This window comes from Solanum dulcamara, chromosome 5 (assembly GCF_947179165.1).
Source record: "Solanum dulcamara chromosome 5, daSolDulc1.2, whole genome shotgun sequence".
Taxonomy (NCBI): Eukaryota; Viridiplantae; Streptophyta; class Magnoliopsida; order Solanales; family Solanaceae; genus Solanum; species Solanum dulcamara.
Genome location: NC_077241.1, coordinates 64123665 through 64141583, shown reverse-complemented (window position 1 = coordinate 64141583; position 17919 = coordinate 64123665). Strand labels below are relative to the sequence as shown.

General features: G+C 33.8%; 1 pseudogene; it reads left to right on the top strand.

The window, feature by feature from the left end:
- The first annotated feature begins 8774 nt into the window (after positions 1–8774).
- Positions 8775–12576, top strand: LOC129888374 (uncharacterized; annotated as a pseudogene).
- The last annotated feature ends 5343 nt before the right edge of the window (positions 12577–17919 follow it).

Here is a 17919-nt window from a genome sequence, read left to right as displayed (position 1 = left end):
ATTTAGATTAAGAATAGAGTGCTTATAAAATCGAACCCACGAAGGTTCGAGTCAAATTTTTAATTTTTTTTTGTGGATTGGAGTTTTTTCAAGTTGTTGGGTGGTGATGAAGTCGTCTTCCGCTCGTCGTCTTCAGTCTTGCTGCCTGAAAAGAGATAAAATCTTTTCTCAGCTTTATTTTATTTAATTATTTCATATTTTATATTTAGTTGATTCGTAATCTTGTGGTTTTTAGTTAGTATGTATTAAGAATAATTAGATTAATGATAGAAATTTCTTATAGTTAGCATGTATTATGATTAATTAGCTAGCATGTGTTAAGATTATTTCATGAAAGCTCTTAGTTTATTCATTATTTTTTCAAGTAATTTTCTTTGACAATATATATTTTCATGTGTTCAATATCTTCTTTTAACATGATTTAGATAACAAAAATATGCTTAAGTTATTATTTAGTTAAAACTTTCATGGCCTAATTGATTTAATTCTTTTTTTAAAATTTGAGTTAGTATAACGTATATATTAATTTTGTTTCTTTAGTTACTTGAATATATTTCTTCTTTCCTTTTCTTTGTCTACATATATACATGTTGTTAGTCACCTCTAGGATGCCATCAATTTGATACCTTAAAATATCATTATATATTTCTTGGTTTAGCTTAAAATGAGGAGGTGCTTATTTAATTTTATTTTAGTGCATGTGATATCAATTCTAGTCCATCTTTGGACTCCATCCTTGCATATAGTTGAGTTTTGAGTTTCTCATCATCTTGCTCGAATTACTGGAAAGTTGATACATGGAAAAGAAGCTAATGTTCATGATTTGAATATTGATATTGGGTTGTATACATGGAATACATGTGGAAAATAGTATTGTATACACTAATATACAGTCGGATATGCAAGAAAATAATATTGTATACACTGATATACAATATATATATAGTCTGATATACAGCAAATACATAGAACAAACAGATGGTATACAGTGTGTACACAGTTTGATATACAGAAATAATATTGTATACACTATATAAAGTGTATATACAGTTCAATAAATAGTGTGTATACAGTTGCGATACCTAATGAAATTGGGCTTAAGGCCCAAAACGCAGATGACCCAACAGCTTAGTCTAGGCGTACAGAAACTAAGTGTCGGGCCATATTTTCATGTGTTATTTATTGTTTATTTATATTGATTCGGGTTGTAATAATTTATTTACTTATGTTATTTATGCTTGCTTAGATATTAATTTTAATTTTTTAAACTTAATTAGATTCCCATAAAGATAAACTATTTCATGTTAATTTACTTTTTAAATAATTTTCTACCTTTATTTAGCCATTTTGATAAACTTTACTTTCTTTTCATATTATTTCCAATGTATAAGCTTGATCATTTTTTCAAAAATAGTTTTAAAGTCTTTATTTCCTTTTTAATTAATATTTTTAAAAGTTAGTCAAATAATTTTTAAATCATCGGATAACTGCGCGTTAGCGGCTACTTTGAGTGTTAATACCTTCTCAAAGTGGAAATTTAAACCCTTACCCATTTTCTCTAATTTTAAGACTTAAATCTGTTAAGGTCTTTAAAATTAAGGTTTTCTGATTTTTCTTAAAAATTAAGTGGCGATTCTCTTTTCTAAAATTGATTTTTTCTCTAAAAAATTAATTTTTTTAAACCATCTTTTTCCCGACATAACAGGTACAATGAAGTAAGTATGAAGAGTGGTGAGGAATACAAAACTACATTTATGACTCATCATGAGTTATGAGAGTTTAGGGTCATGCCTTTTAGGCTGACCAATGCTCTAGCAACCTTTCGATCCTTGATGAATCTTGTGTTCAACGATCATATGAGGAAATATATATTAGTATTCTTTGATGACATACTAATATATAGCAAGACTATGGAGGATCACATTCACCATTTGGACACTGTGTTGAGATTACTAAAGACCAATAATCTTTTTGCTAAATTCAACAAATTTGAATTTGGTCAGATTCAAGTAGAGTATCTTGGTCATATAATTTCTGAAAATGGGGTAAGTACTGATCATTCTAAAGTGGTTGCAATGAAGGAATGGTCAGTTCTAAAATAGTGAAAGGAGTTAAGAGGATTCCTTGACTTGCCAGGTTATTGAAAGAGTCAAAAAGGGTCGTGGTAGTGTTCACTTTCATTTTATTAGCAGTAATGTTTTTGGCTGTCTTGTAGCTCTTTGTGAGCAGGTGCACTAAAAAAATGCATTATTATTTTCATAATATAATAGTGTTGTAATAATCATAAATGGACAGTGTTCAATTGGAGATTTTAAAGATAGAGTATAAATAAGACAAAGGAGTTTTCATAATTTCATTTTTTTGACTGCCTTAAAAGTAAAAGTTAGGCAAAAGTAAAAAGAAGGAAAAACACGCATCAACTTTTGACAATCCAATATGCAGCAACTTTTTGAAAAACAAAAAGTTGACAGGAAAACCGCGTAGAAAATTAACGCGTAATTTCTTACGCGTTTTTCATCCGCCTATAAATAGAGGTCTCGTGCCCTCATTTAATTCATTCAGAAAAAGTGAGAGTAAAAATACAAAGAGAGTTATACACCAAGATAAATATTGTAGTCTTGAGTGTCCTCTTTAGTAGTTATTCCTTTTACAAAAGAGAAATGTTAATTGTTGTTTTCTCCTTGTATTTGAGAGCAGTATACTTCATATTTTAATAGTGAGATCCTTCTACCCCGTGGTTTTTCCCCTCTATAAGTTGGAGGAGTTTCCACGTAAAATTTTCGTGTCCAATTTATTTTTATTATTTATTATTATATCAAACTTTAGTTGTGGTGCTTCCTCCCCCCAACTGTGGTATCAGAGCCCTCGGTTATTCTGTCTATTTTATGTGAAGTTACTATTGGTGAATAGTAAATTTTCGTGAATAGTAAAATTTATTGAATAGTACTATTCACGTGAATAGTAAATTTTGGTGACGGTACAGTTTGTCACGATTGTTCACAAATATATTCAGAAATAATCTAGAAGAGTGTGAAGCAAATAACAATGTCGATTACAACAAAGTTTGACATTGAGAAATTCAATGGGACTAATTTCTCATTGTGGAAAATATAAATAAAAGCGATATTGAGAAAGGAAAATTGCTTAGCTGCAATTGAAGGCAGGCCCACAGATTTTACTGATGACAATAAGTGGAATGACATAGACAGCAACGCAGTTGCTGATCTACACTTGGCACTAGCTGATCAAGTTTTGTCTAGTGTGGCTGAAAACTGGACAGCGAAGGAAATATGGGATACTCTTACGGGGTTGTATGAGGCCAAGTTTTTGCATAATAAAATCTTCTTAAAAAAAGATTGTATACTCTTTGAATGGCATAGTCCATGTCAGTTACTAAACACATCAATACTTTGAATACTCTGTTTTCGCAACTTACAATAATGGGTTGTAAAATAGAGGGGACTGAACGTGCGGAGCTTCTACTTCAAAGTCTACCTGACTCTTATGATCAACTCATCATCAATCTGACGAGAATACAGACAGTTTAGTTTTCAATGAAATTGTAGTCGCTGTCTTAGAAGAAGAAAATTTACGCAAAAATAAGGAAGACAGACAAGCAAGTACGCAGCAAGCTGAAGCTTTGATGATGGTGAGAGGAAGACCAATGGAATGTGGCCCCAGTGGGAGTCACAATCATGGTAGATGTCAATCAAGAAGTAAAAAGAATATCAAGTGCTACAAATGTGACAAAAAGGGCAATTCAAGAAAGATTATCGGTTCAAAAAAAAGAGTGAACACCCTGAGCCATCAAATGCCCAAGGGAATGTTGCATGTACCTCGGATGATGGCAATATTTTATGTAGTGAAGCAATATCAAATAATGAAGGCAGAAAATGTTTCACTGATGTCTGGATCATGGACACAAGAGCAACATGGCACATGACTTCCCAAAGAGAATGGTTTCATCAATATAATCCTATCTCAAGAGGGTCTGTGTTCATGGGAGATGATCATGCTTTGGATGTTATTGGTATTGGGTTCATCAAAATAAAAATATATGATGGCACGATACGCACCATCCATGAGGTACGACATGTAAAAGACTTGAGGAATAATCTATTGTCTTTGGGATAATTAGATGATAATGGATGTTCATATAAGACTCATGGTGGAGTCATGAAAATATCCAAAGGAGCGCTTGCAGTGATAAAAGTAGAAAAACTTATTGCAAATCTATATGTGCTTAAAGGTGAAACACACCAAGAAGGAGAAGCATCAACCGCGTCAGCAAGATCATTTGAAGAATCAACGATGATATGACATCATAAACTTGGTCATATGTCGAAATGAGGTTTGAAGATTCTTGTTGAGCAAAAGCTTCTTCCAGGGCTCAAAAAGGATTCACTACCCTTTTGTGAGCATTGTGTTACCAGTAAGCAAAATAGACTGAAGTTTAGCAGTTTCTCTGCTAAAAGCAAGGAAATATTAGATCTGGTCCACTCTAATATCTGGCAAGCACCGGTGGAGTCCCTAGGAGGAGCAAAATATTTTGTGTCATTTATTAACAATTACTCTAGGAGAAGCTGGGTGTACCCAATCAAGAGGAAGGCATATGTTTTTTTAGTTTTCAAACAGTTCAAAGTGTGGGTGGAACTTGAATCTAAGAAAAAGATCAAGTGTTTGATGACAGATAATGGAGGAGAATACACTGGTGATGAATTTGATAACTTCTGTAAACAAGAAGGTATTAAACGGCAGTTCACGGTGGCATATACTCCACAACAAAATGGAGTAGTAGAGCGAATGAACAGAACCTTGTTGGAATGAACAAGAGCTATGTTGGCAACTGCAGGGTTGAAAAAATAATTTTGGGCAGAAGCAGTCAAAACTGCCTGTTATGTGATTAATCGGTCACCATTAACCGCAATTGATCTGAAAACGCCAATGAAGATGTGGACAGAAAAATCAGCTGATTATTCTCGCTTACATATATTCGGAAGTCCTGCTTATGTTATGTACAACACCCTAAAAAAATCGAAGTTGAATTCAAAATCCAAGGAATGCATTTTCTTAGGGTATGCTGATGGAGTCAAGGGGTATCACTTGTGGGATCCCACAGCCCGCAAGGTGATAATCAACAGGGATGTTATATTTGTTGAAAACAAGATACAAGCAAAAGAAGGTAGCACTTCAAAAGAAAAATCAGAGACTACTACAGTTGAAGTTGAAGAAATAGAAGAAGTTCCAATTTCTTCTGAAGCAGCACCAGAGCACGAAGAACAAGAGCAAGCTGAGATCGAAACTTCAGAAGTTCGACGGTCAACTAGGGAGAGAAGAGAACCAGCTTGTCACTCAGATTATTCTATGGAGAGCAATATTGCATACTGTCTATTAATAGAAGATGGAGAGCCTTTAACTTTTCACGAGGCTATGAAAGGACAAGAATCATTTCTGTGGGTGGCAGCAATGCAAGAAGAAATTGAAGCTCTTCATAAGAATAAAATATGGGATCTTGTTCAATTACCACAAGGAAGGAAGGCCATTGGAAACAAATGGGTCTACAAGATCAAACGCAATGGTAATGATCAAGTGGAGAAGTATCGTACAAGATTAGTGGTGAAAGGATTAGGTCAGAAAGAAGGTATAGACTTCAATGAGATATTTTCTCCGATGGTTCGACTCACAATAATTCGAGTGGTCCTGGCATTGTGTGCTACATTTGACTTGTACTTGGAACAGTTAGATGTCAAAACTGCATTTCTTCATGGAGAACTTGAAGAAGAAATTTACATGATCCAACCAGAAGGTTTTGAAGAACAAGGAAAATAGAACTTGATTTGCAGGTTGAACAAATCTCTATATGGTCTCAAACAGGCGCCGAGGTGTTGGTATAAGAGATTTGATTCCTTTATTATAGGCCTTGGATACAACAAACATAGTTCAGATCCTTGTGTTTATTACAAGATATTTGGTGATGAAGATTTTGTTATTTTGCTATTATATGTTGATGACATATTGTTAGCAGGCCCCAACAAAGATCGTCTTACAAATTTAAAGGCACAGTTGGCTAGGAAGTTTGAAATGAAGGACTTGAGACCAACAAACAAGATTCTAGGAATGCAAATTCACCGAGACAGAAATAATAGAAAGATTTGGCTTTCTCAAAAGAACTACTTAAAGAAAATCTTGAGACGCTTCAAGATGCAAGATTGTAAGACAATTTCTACCCCACTTCCTATTAATTTCAAGTTATCCTCAAGTATGAGTCCTAGCAATGAAGCAGAGAGGATGGAGATGTCTCGAGTACCGTATGATCAGCAGTGGGAAGTTTAATGTTCGCCATGGTATGTACAAGACCTGACATTGCACAAGCAGTGGGAGTGGTTAGTCGATACATGGCTAATCCTGGTAGAGATCATTGGAATACTATTAAGAGGATCCTGAGATATATCAAGGGTACCTCAGATGTTACAATGTGTTATGGAGGATCAGACTTTACTGTTAAAGGTTATGTTGATTCAGATTATGCAGGTGATCTTGATAAAAGCAAGTCCACCACAGGTTATGTGTTTACTCTTGCTGGAGGAGCTGTAAGCTGGGTTTCAAAACTACAATCTATCGTGGCTACATCTACGACTGAAGCAGAATATGTAGCAGCTACACAAGCTAGCAAAGAAGCAATATGGATGCAGATGTTACTGGAGGAGCTCAGACACAAACAAGAGAAGGTTGCTCTATTTTGTGACAGTCAGAGCGCTTTGCATCTTGCAAAGAATCCGGCATTTCATTCAAGGACAAAGCATCTACAAGTTCAGTATCACTTTGTTCGTGAGAAGGTGGAAGAAGGCAGTGTGGACATTCAGAAAATTCACACTGATGACAACCTAGCAGATATGCTTACGAAGCCGATCAACTGTAACAAGTTCATATGGTGTCGATCTTCTATTGGCCTAGAAGAAATGTAATATTGCAATAGTTGGGTAGAAAGGATGGTGTGAAGACTTAATTGATTCTCAATTAAATTTTCAAGTGGAAGAATGAAAGAGTCAAAAAGGGTTGCCAGCCTTAAAAGTAAAAGTTAGGCAAAAGTAAAAAGAAGGAAAAACGCGTATGCAGCAACTTTTGACAATTCAATATGCAGCAACTTTTTGAAAAACAAAAAGTTGACAGGAAAAACGTGTAGAAAATTAACGCGTAATTTCTTACGCATTTTTCATCCGCCTATAAATAGAGGGTCTCGTGCCCTCATTTAATTCATTTAGAAAAAGTGAGAGTAAAAATACAAAGAGAGTTATACACCAAGATAAATATTGTAGTCTTGAGTGTCCTCTTTAGTAGTTGTTCCTTTTACAAGAGAGAAGTGTTAATTGTTGTTTTCTCCTTGTATTTGAGAGCAGTGTACTCCATATTTTAATAGTGAGATCCTTCTACCCCGTGGTTTTTCTCCTCTATAAGTTAGACGGGTTTTCACGTAAAATTCTCGTGTCCAATTTATTTTCATTATTTATTATCATATCAAACTTTAGTTGTGGTGCTTCCTCCCCCAAACAGCTATCACAGGAAGTTTATTAAAGGGTATGCACTTATAAGTCATTAACCAATTTATTAAAGAAAGGAGACTTTCACTGGAATCCTGATTCTGAACTAGCCTTTGCCTTTGTCCAACTAAAAGTGGCTATGTTTAGTGCCCCAGTGTTGGCACTAAGCCATTTGTGTTAGAAGTGGATGAATGCAACACTGGGGTTGGTTCAGTGTTACTGCAAGACAAGAGACTTATAGCCTTCATGAGTCAATCCTTTAGTAAAAGCATCAAAGGCTATCTACTTATAAGAGTTAATTGCTCCATTGCAAGCTGTAGATAAGTAGAGGCACTACCTACACCCACATCACTTCATAATTAAAACTGATCATTTCAGTTTGAAGTTCTTGCGGGATAAAAAGATCACCACCGCACTCCAACACTAAGCTAGCGTTTGGCCTCAAATTCTCAAATATTCTTAGCAAGTTATTTTTGGGTGAAGTTTCACCATGTATTTGACCACAAATTTTTTCAAGAATATTTGACTGTTTCAAAAATATTATTTTGTACCATAAGTTCTAAAAATTATCAAAAATACCCATAAGTTTGTATTATTATTTTATAGTGAACATGTTCCGTTAAAAAAAACCTTATAACATAATTGGTAATAATCAACAACAACAAAATAACAATATGTGCAAGAACAATACTTTAATCACATTAAAAATTATTTTTTTTTTTCTCAATTTTGTCACTCAAACTATTCTTTTCTGGAGGAGGTAGATAGGGATGTTATTTAATGGTGTTGGTTGACCACGTAAATAGAGTAAATTGGTAGATAAATATTAGTTGGAATTAATAAATGATGGATATTTTTATAAAATATAAAAAATTTGGGTAATTTTTAAATTTTTAAAACTTTCCAAATATTTGAACTTGGGAACTTGGAATGTTTGCCAAATATATTTGCCAAGTAATGACAAATTATATGGCTAAACACCAGTTCTCAAGTTTTTTCCAAAAACTATTTGGGGTCAAATGACACCAAAGTATTTGATGAAATATTGGAAAGCTATGAAGATGATCAGGAGGTATTGAAAGTAGTCACAACTTTGAGTACCAATGATGATGCTGACAAGGATATTTCCTTACAAAAGGGAATATTGAGGTTCAAACGGAAGGCGTGGATAGGAAATAATGGTTTGCTTAACAACAACTAGTGTCCACAATCCATAATTCAGGATTAGGAGGCCACTCTGGGATTTGGGCAACGTACCAAAGACTTAAGGCAGTGTTTTACTGGCCTGCTATGCTGGAACAAGTCAAGGTAATTGTTCATGAATGCGAGGTATGCCAAAGATGCAAAGATGAACAGGTTGCCTATCCAGGTGTACTACAACCTCTACCTGTGCCAGAAAGAATGTGGGAACACGTCTCAATTGATTTTATTGAAGGTTTGCCAAAAATCAGAGGGTCAAGATACTATCCTAGTGATAGTCGACATGTACAACAAATATGCTCATTTTATATCCCTATCTCATCCATTTACCGCCTCTCAAGTGGCTAGAGTGTTTTTGGATACTATATACAAACCACATGGTTTACCTAAGAGCATAGTTTCTGATAGAGATAAGATCTTCCTAAGTAACTTTTAGAAAGAGTTATTTAAGAATTCGCAGATACAACTACTCTACAGCTTTGCATACAATCCACAAACTGATGGTCAAACAGAGTTGCTAAATAGATGTTTGGAAAATTATTTGAGGTGCATGGTTGGACATAAGCCAAAAGAGTGGAACTTTAGCAAAATCATGGCTGATGTATCTAGGCTTCAAAGCTTAACCAATAAAACTTCACTCAAAAATCTCATTCACCGCCATCTCCTCCATTTGCAGCCACCATTGTCGTCGCCTATGCTACAGACCCATTTATCATTTCCTCTCAATCTCAACCCTCGATACAATTTGATTTACAAAATTCAAAATTGTGTTCCACTGGACATTTTTTTGATAATAACAAGTTGAGTTTTTTAAATGTTGATGAATTTCTTCCGAATTGGAAATTTTTCTCCACTTTGACTACCTTAGATTTTTGTCTGATGGAGCTACGTGGCAGTCGTTCGACTAGTAGTAAAAAATGTCCGATGTGGAAGATGTGAAAAACGATGATGAAGATTATTTTGATGATTCTGATGCTGAATCGAAGGGCTTTGTGTCACGCCCCGGGAGGGTATCTTAGACGTGGCCGGCACTCGAAAACCATTTCTGGCCTTCAAGCGAACCACTTGGTCCAATCACACTTTCATTCAGTTACACTCTATTAGCAGAAGACTCAAATCATAAGAATACTATTCATAATAAGGCCAAAGACCAACCACATCTCCATTCAACAACTAGAAAAAATAAAACTAGTCACAACGAAACAATTCAGCATCATCCACACTCTAGTCTATGAAGCCTCTATCAATAATATAAGAGGTGCCAATGACAGGTTCATGGCTACCACAAATCAAAATAAAGGAAAACTAATTCAAAGCTGAAAAGATAACTGCGGTATCCTCCGAAAACAAGGAGGACTCACCAACTAGTTGGAAGTGAATAGATCTTCAACGATGCGCCTGTTGATGATCTCTAGTACCTGTCTCTGCATCATGAAACGATGTAGGCCAAATGACGTCAGTACGTGGAATGTACGAGTATGTAAAATGGCCGAATGAAACATACATCAAGGTGGGATCAAATCAACTCAGAATCTCAACTCAGAAGAAGGTACAACTCAATCAAGATGTTCTGAGTCTAAACAAAATATAATTTAGACAGGACCAATCACATACAATCCAACCCAATCCATCCCAATCTGACTCAGAGTACTATCAAGACCTATATGGGAGTTTCTCTTATTCGACAACCATCACTTATGAGCCAGTGATAGTACAACAAGCCGACGTTATTGCCACGTCCGTTCATACCTTGCCAGGGTAAGAACGAATCAACAAATCATGGATCCATACCCAATCAAGTCCTATTATATCAGGACAAAAATTTGGAAAACATCCGACTTTAACGGTCCAATCCCTTCCTACGTTTGGCGACGTAGTTATTGGATTCGAGTTATTACTTACTCTTACCCAATTCGGTGCTCGATACTCCTCCCAAGACTCAATGCTCATAAAACTCTATCCAATCAATTCAATCTAATCATATCGACCAGTCTCGTTTGGACCTTTGTCAATTCATCAATTTTATCCCAAATCAAGCCTCTTGACCAATCATATTATCCAATCAACCCCAATCTTATATATTTTTTTAAAGGCATGTAAAAGACAATGGCCTAGTCTATATCTCTTTTTATTATTATTTTTAGGAAATCTCAAGAATATTGCTTACTTTACTTTCTGTCATCACCTTTGACTAGAAAGAATGTCTTTCCATAGTGTTCTTTTGCCAAACATTATTATTTAATAACTATCCAAGTTGTCCCAAACCAAACCAAACACTTCACGTGAAATTAGGAAATAAATGATAAAGTTTAGCTTTTTCTATATTATTAGAATATATCAAAGTGGAAGTATTATATGAATATACTAATAGGAATATAACTTTTTCTTAAATATAATTTAATTTCATAATGCTAATGGAATTCCATTGAGGCATCAACTCACAGAAATTGGATTCATGCTAACTAAAAGGTTAATCAAATATTGTCCCCATCTTATTTCTAACAATTTGGATCTGTGAAGGTGTTAAACTAATGAAAACATCCTAACCAACATTTTAGTATTCTTTCTATGTTCCATCATTTGGTAATTGAATTAAACTGTAACGTACCAACGGATTCCAAGTTACTACAAGTTAATTATCTATTGCTAATATAATAAAAATATGTTTAACAACTCATATCAATCAACTCTTAGACATAACAAAATATGTATAACAACTCATATCAATCAACTCTTAGACATAACAAAATATGTATAACAACTCATATCAATCAACTCATATCAAACATGAAACATTTATCAATTTCTCAACTTATCAATATCAACATAACAAAATCAAGTTAATAGATGTATGAACTCATTAGGACATAAATCTATCAAGAAAATCCAATTCTTATGAAAATTCAATCTCAAAGAAGATGTAGGGCACATGATGAATTTAATCCATGTTTTTAGTAGCCTTACATACCTTAGTGTAGATTTTGAAGAAACCTTAATGTTAGGTCTTCAAAGGAAAACTTGAATCCTTGAGTTTGAGAGGATTTTATTGGAGATAATTTGAGAGAGAAAGGGATGAAGATTAGGGTTATTTGGAGAGGCAAGAGACTGAAATTATGATCCAAAATGCGTCCAGTTATGTATATAGATATTAGGTAATTTTACCAAAATATCCCTACAAAATCTGGAAAATCGGCCAAAATTCACTGCAGGTCCTCTCTGTTCGATCAAGCATAACTTTTGGCTTCGAACTCAAAAAAATACAATCTTGGTGGCATTGGAAAGAAGACTCAAAGACCTTTAATTTGATAGGTTATGGGACACCCAGTTCGTTATATTTTAGGAGATATGTTAGTAGTTTGAAGTTGACCCTTATACTAACTCATTCGGAAACTTAGCCGAAAGGAATTCTTTGGACTTGGCTTGATTTTTTTTTTGGATCCCTTATGACCCTAAATCACATATAATATATTTTAAATACTTATGAATCAATCATAGATCATATATACAATTTAAAGCCTTCGAGTTCGATCTTATACGTACATGAAGAATGGTCCGAATCTTAGTGAAAAAAAAGTTGGGGTGTTACACTTTGATGATGTGTATGGAAGCTGCGATGATTCTGATGATGATGACGACGACTATGGCTGTCGTGGTGGCGTCCGCAGTGGCGGTTCCTATGATGGCGACACTTATACAGTATGAAATTTAAATAAAGTTCGATTTGCACCTTTGTTATATGCTAATATCAATTTTTTTTTGTGTTGCTGGACAATGAAATTGTTTTGTTAAAAAAAGAGTGGAATAAGTGGCTTTCACTGGCTGAGTATTGGTACAACAACTACTATCACTCCACTGAAAATGACCCCCTTTAAAGTGGTTTATGGTGATGAACCCCCTCAGCTTTCATTTGAACTAATAGCACAATCTAAAATAGATGCTATTGATCAAATGTTCAAGGAAAGACAAATTATGGCACATAACATAATGAAAAAGAATGATGCCAAGAGAAAAACTGAGAGGGAATTTGAAGAAGGAGACTAGGTATTCTTGAAACTTCAATCTTAGGCAGATATACTTGGCCGTTAGGAAGAGTCTCAAATTGGCTTCCAAATTTTATAGACCATACCAAATCATTAAAAAAATTGGACCTGTTGCTTATAGGCTCAAATTACCTCTTATTGCCAAGAGAAAGGTTGGTGGTCAGAAAATCTCTTCTATAAATCCTTCTATTTGCTCACTTGAAGGGCAACCATTAGTGGAACCCAAAGTTGTGCTTGACAGGAGAATAGTCAAGAAAGGAAATAAGGCTGCTACGCAAATCCTAGTGCAATGGGCTAATTTGCTGCAAGAGGAAGCCACCTGGGAAGATTATCAATTCTTGAGGACAAGTTCTAACTCAAGGGGAATGGATTGTCACAAAGCTCTTGTGACCGTTAGAAATAGTAGTTTTTTTATTCTACTTTAAGTCCCTTAAATATTTAAGCAGTTTATTTCAGTAATTACAGTTTTGTCCCTTAAGTTAGTTTTTTTATTATTGTATTATAGTCCTCAGTTCTGTTAAGAGTTGGACAGTTGTAGCATTCTCAGCGGATTGTAATTTAAATCTGTAATTGCATTCCATAGGAATATATCAGAAAATTTACCAAATTCTATCTTCTTCTTTATTTTTTTTTACTACTTCAAGATCATTTGTAGCCCAACACCAAATTTTACTCTAAATTTTAATTTGATGTAAAATTTAGTATTTTGGAACTTCAACCCAACACCAAATTTTATACCATTTTGATGTATAGATAGTGTTACACCAAATTTGGTATAACACCATTTATCACACCAATTCACTTTATTGAATGTTTTAATATCATTTCATTATACAAAATTTTTAAATATACATTATATAAATTATATGTTTTAATTAAATCTCTTGTATATTTAATTATTTTTATGTAATATCTTTATAATACTAATTTTAGATATAAAAGTTAGCTTTTTTTATAAATTAAATTTTCTATATATGACAGTTAGCTTTTTTTATAAATTAATTTTTCTATATATGACTTTTTAAAAAAAATTAAATTTATATTAATTCTACTATAAAATAATTTTATATTAAACGATTATAAAAAAATAATTTGAATTATATATAATGAATGTTTTAGAAAGAATTTATTTTATGAAATAAAAAAATATAAATAATAATATAATAATAAAGAGAGTGAGAGAATATTTTTTTTTAGTGTAAAATTTGGTGCAATAAATTGAAGTTGATTTACCGAGAAGAATAGCCTCTTGTTACACCAAACAATAAATTATGTGAAGGCGGTTGAATTTATGCGGCCATCCCACCCTACCTCGTTAGTCGTTATATAAGAGTTTAATATTTAATGATTTTTCTGAGGTTTTCAAAAGCAGAATCGAAAAGGGTGAATTTAGATCATTAACAAATGTAAAATGGTATTTGTGTTCATTACCCGTGAATCTTGACATGATCAACTCCAAGATGGTGATATCCGATGTACTCTAAATTCAGATCTCATCAATAGTGTTGCAACCCTATGCTGGTCAATTCACAACTTCCTAATGATTGAAAAAGCTTATTTATAATTAATAATAAGTATCATATATTTTATTTCAATTACAATAATTTTTGGCCTAAAGCAAGGGCGTTGTTGGCCTTGAGATAAAGGAAGTTTTTTTCGCACAAGTTAAGGAAATTATCGTATATTTGTGGGGTTCAATCCCCATATTTTTTCATTCATAAAAAGGCTGCAGATTTGTTTTTGCTTAAAGTCAAAAACTTTGCAAATTGCGGATGTTAGTCAAAAAAGATAAAAGACATAGTTGGTGAGGAAGAGTTTCTATAAAAGAGGTAGAGTTTGTTTTATAATAGGAGCCCCGTTAGGTTTTTACGGAGCTTGGCCTAGGTTTCTTTCCTATCAAGAGTGTGTTGGGGAGGCCAGGGAAGATGGATTGGATCGAGAGGCGAAGTCCAATGATCCTCTTTTCAATCTCCTACTTACTCTCTCGTGCGATTAACTCTCAAGCCATAGCGGGGACTATCCGAGCTAATGATAGAGGCAAGAACACTTTCCGGCCAATACTGCAGAAGAAATTAAATGAAGTACTCTAGATAGTTCTTCAGAGAAATTAAATGAAGTACTCTAGATAGTTCTTTAGCTTCTCATTTTACTACATCCAATTCACAGACAGAGAGAAAAATATTTGAATTGTGAGGTATTCCATAGACTATAAGAAAATAGTCTGTGAAGAAAAATAGAAAAATAGAGTATGAGTGATATTTTTTTAGTAAGGTGGGAGATAAAAAGAGTGAGTGTTATTCCTTTTAAGTGTGTGCTAATGTAACACCCCATATTTTTTTTTGCCAAGACTCAAACCGTTCTTCTTGTGCGTGTAGGATCGAACTTGATGACTTGTAATTTTATATATGAGTTAGGATCAATTCCTAAGTATTGGAAGTGTATTAGATATGTTTGAGGATCATAAGAAATATCTAACACCAAGCCGAGTCCAAAAAATTCCAATCGACTAAGTTTTAGGATGAGTTTGTATAAGGGTCAACTTCAAATGACCATATCTCTTAGAATATAATGAATTGGGTGTCCCATGACCTATCAAATTAAAGTCTTTGAGTCTTCTTTCCAACGCCACCAAGATTGTAATTTTTGGAGTTCGGATTCAAAAGTTATGACCATTTTACTACAAAATAGTATTGCAGAAAAATTCAGGCCTGGAGCTGCAGTGGCGCCCAGAGCCACTATAGCGCCCGAAACTAGCCTCAGTAGTTTGGTCCTTGACGCGATGCGCCACTATTAGGCCTGCAGGCTTTTGGATCCGTTTTTCAGATTTTTCTTGAGAAAGGGCATTCCGGACTTTTTCCCACCCATCCCAAATATAACCCTAGACATTTTGGGACAAAAAAATTAGTTCTTCATCACACCAAGGAGGGTTTTCTCCTCATTTAGGCATGGAAGACTTGGAGAGAAGAAGAAGAGGAGTTAGATTTCAAGTCATTCCTTCATGTGTTGATTTCCTTCGATTTTCAGGTATGTAAGGCTAACTAAAATATGGATTGAGTTCTTCCATATGCCCATAGATGTGTTGGATGAAAGTTGTGAAAGACTTGAATCTTCTATGAAGATTTTCTCAAAATTTTTCTAAACTCTAGAATATTTTTATATACTATTAATTGATTGATGATTTTTATGACTTGAATTCTTGAATAATTATCTTTCATAATTATTTCACAAACCGTAGTTACATATTGACTACAATGAATTTTTGTATATAAATTCATATGTATTGATGGTGTTCTTGAGTTGAGTTTTGTTGGGAGTATGGATTCATGTTTTCGTTCACATGAACCCAAGATGAGATTTTATTTTTGTCATAATTGTCTTGAGGTTGAGATTGATTTTTTTTTGTATATATGTATTAATTGGAATGAAAAGAATGAATTAGGATAGTTATGAATGTGAATGGCATAAAAAGGAACGAAACCTTGGTATAGCTAGAATGTCATTTTGTCTCTATAAATTGAACATAGAATTAAATAAGGATTTTGGAGCAAGATGTTTGATGATGATGTGAATGATGATGTTTGATGATGATGTGAATGATGAGGTTTGATGATGAGGTGAATGATGTTTATTTAACTAAGGAAAAATGATTGATGAAGAGGTTATGTTGATGATGATGTTTTGATATGAAATGGATTGGAGTCTAATGTGACTACATGATATGTGATTTGCATAATTTGATTTGATTGGAGTCATATGAGTATAAATAATTTTTGAGAAGGAGTTTTAAATAAATGATTTGTGAACATTTTTGCATAAACTATTTATACACTATTTTGAGTTTAAAGAATGGTTATTTTCATCTTTGATTTAAAAAGAGTTTAAGCATGAGTTGAGTTTGAGAAGTCTCTTAATTATGATTTTAAAAATGAGTATTTTGAGTATAAATGAGTTGGACATTTTTACATAAAAATGTCTATTTTGAGTTTGAGTTGAGGAGTTGAAATTATGTTTTAAATGCATCTAATATTTTCTGCATTCATTGAGTTGAGATGGTATTAAATTTAAAGAGAAAAATTTGATGATTGAGATGAGTTGATTTGAAAGAAGGTCCAATGAGGCCAGATTTGATTGAGTTTGAAAAGAGTCCAATGAGACTAAATGAGTATTTTGAGTATTTTACTCACTTGATAGATATGAGCATATTGAGTCTTGAGAGGAGTATTGAGCACCGAATTGGGTAAGAGTATAGTCCATACTCGAACCCCATGAATTACGTAGCCAACGTAGAAAGGGATTGGACCGTTAAAGTCGGATGTTTCCCATTTTATTGTCCTGAAATGATAGGACATGATTTGGTTAATTGGTTGATTCGTTCATACCCTGGCAAAGTATGAACGGACGTGGCAACAACGTCGGCTTGTTGTACATCACTGGCTCATAGGTGATGTTTGTCGGTTAGAGAAACTCCCAAATTGAGTGGATTATACATGATATGATTGGTTTGATTGTGATTGTAGATGATTGAGTCGAATGGTAAAACGTTGTTAAATTCTAATTTGCATAGCTATTGAGTTGAGTCCTTTGACTTGATTGTTGAGTTGATTGTATATGATTGGATTGGATTGGATTAGACGATATGTGATTGGATTGGATTAGACGATATGTGATTGGATTGGATTAGATGATATGCGATTGGATTGGATTAGATGATATGTGATTGAATTGGATTAGATGATATGTGATTGGATTGGATTATATGGTATATGATTGGATTGGATCGTATGGTATATGATTGGATTGGATCGGATTGTATATGATTGGATTGGATCGTATGGTATATGATTGGATTGGATCGGATTGTATATGATTTGATTGGATCAGATTGTATATGATTGGATTGGATCGGATTGTATATGATTTGATTGAACTATATCGTACATGATTAGATTTGATTGGATGGTATATGATTGGTGTCTGTCTAAACTGTATTCTTACTTTAGACTTATGACACCTTGATTGAGTATCTCTTACCTTTATGACTTGAGATATTTGAACCGATATTGTTTCATTCTGCCATATTACATACTTGTACATTCCACGTACTGACGTCCATTTGGACCTGCATCATTTCATGATGCAGA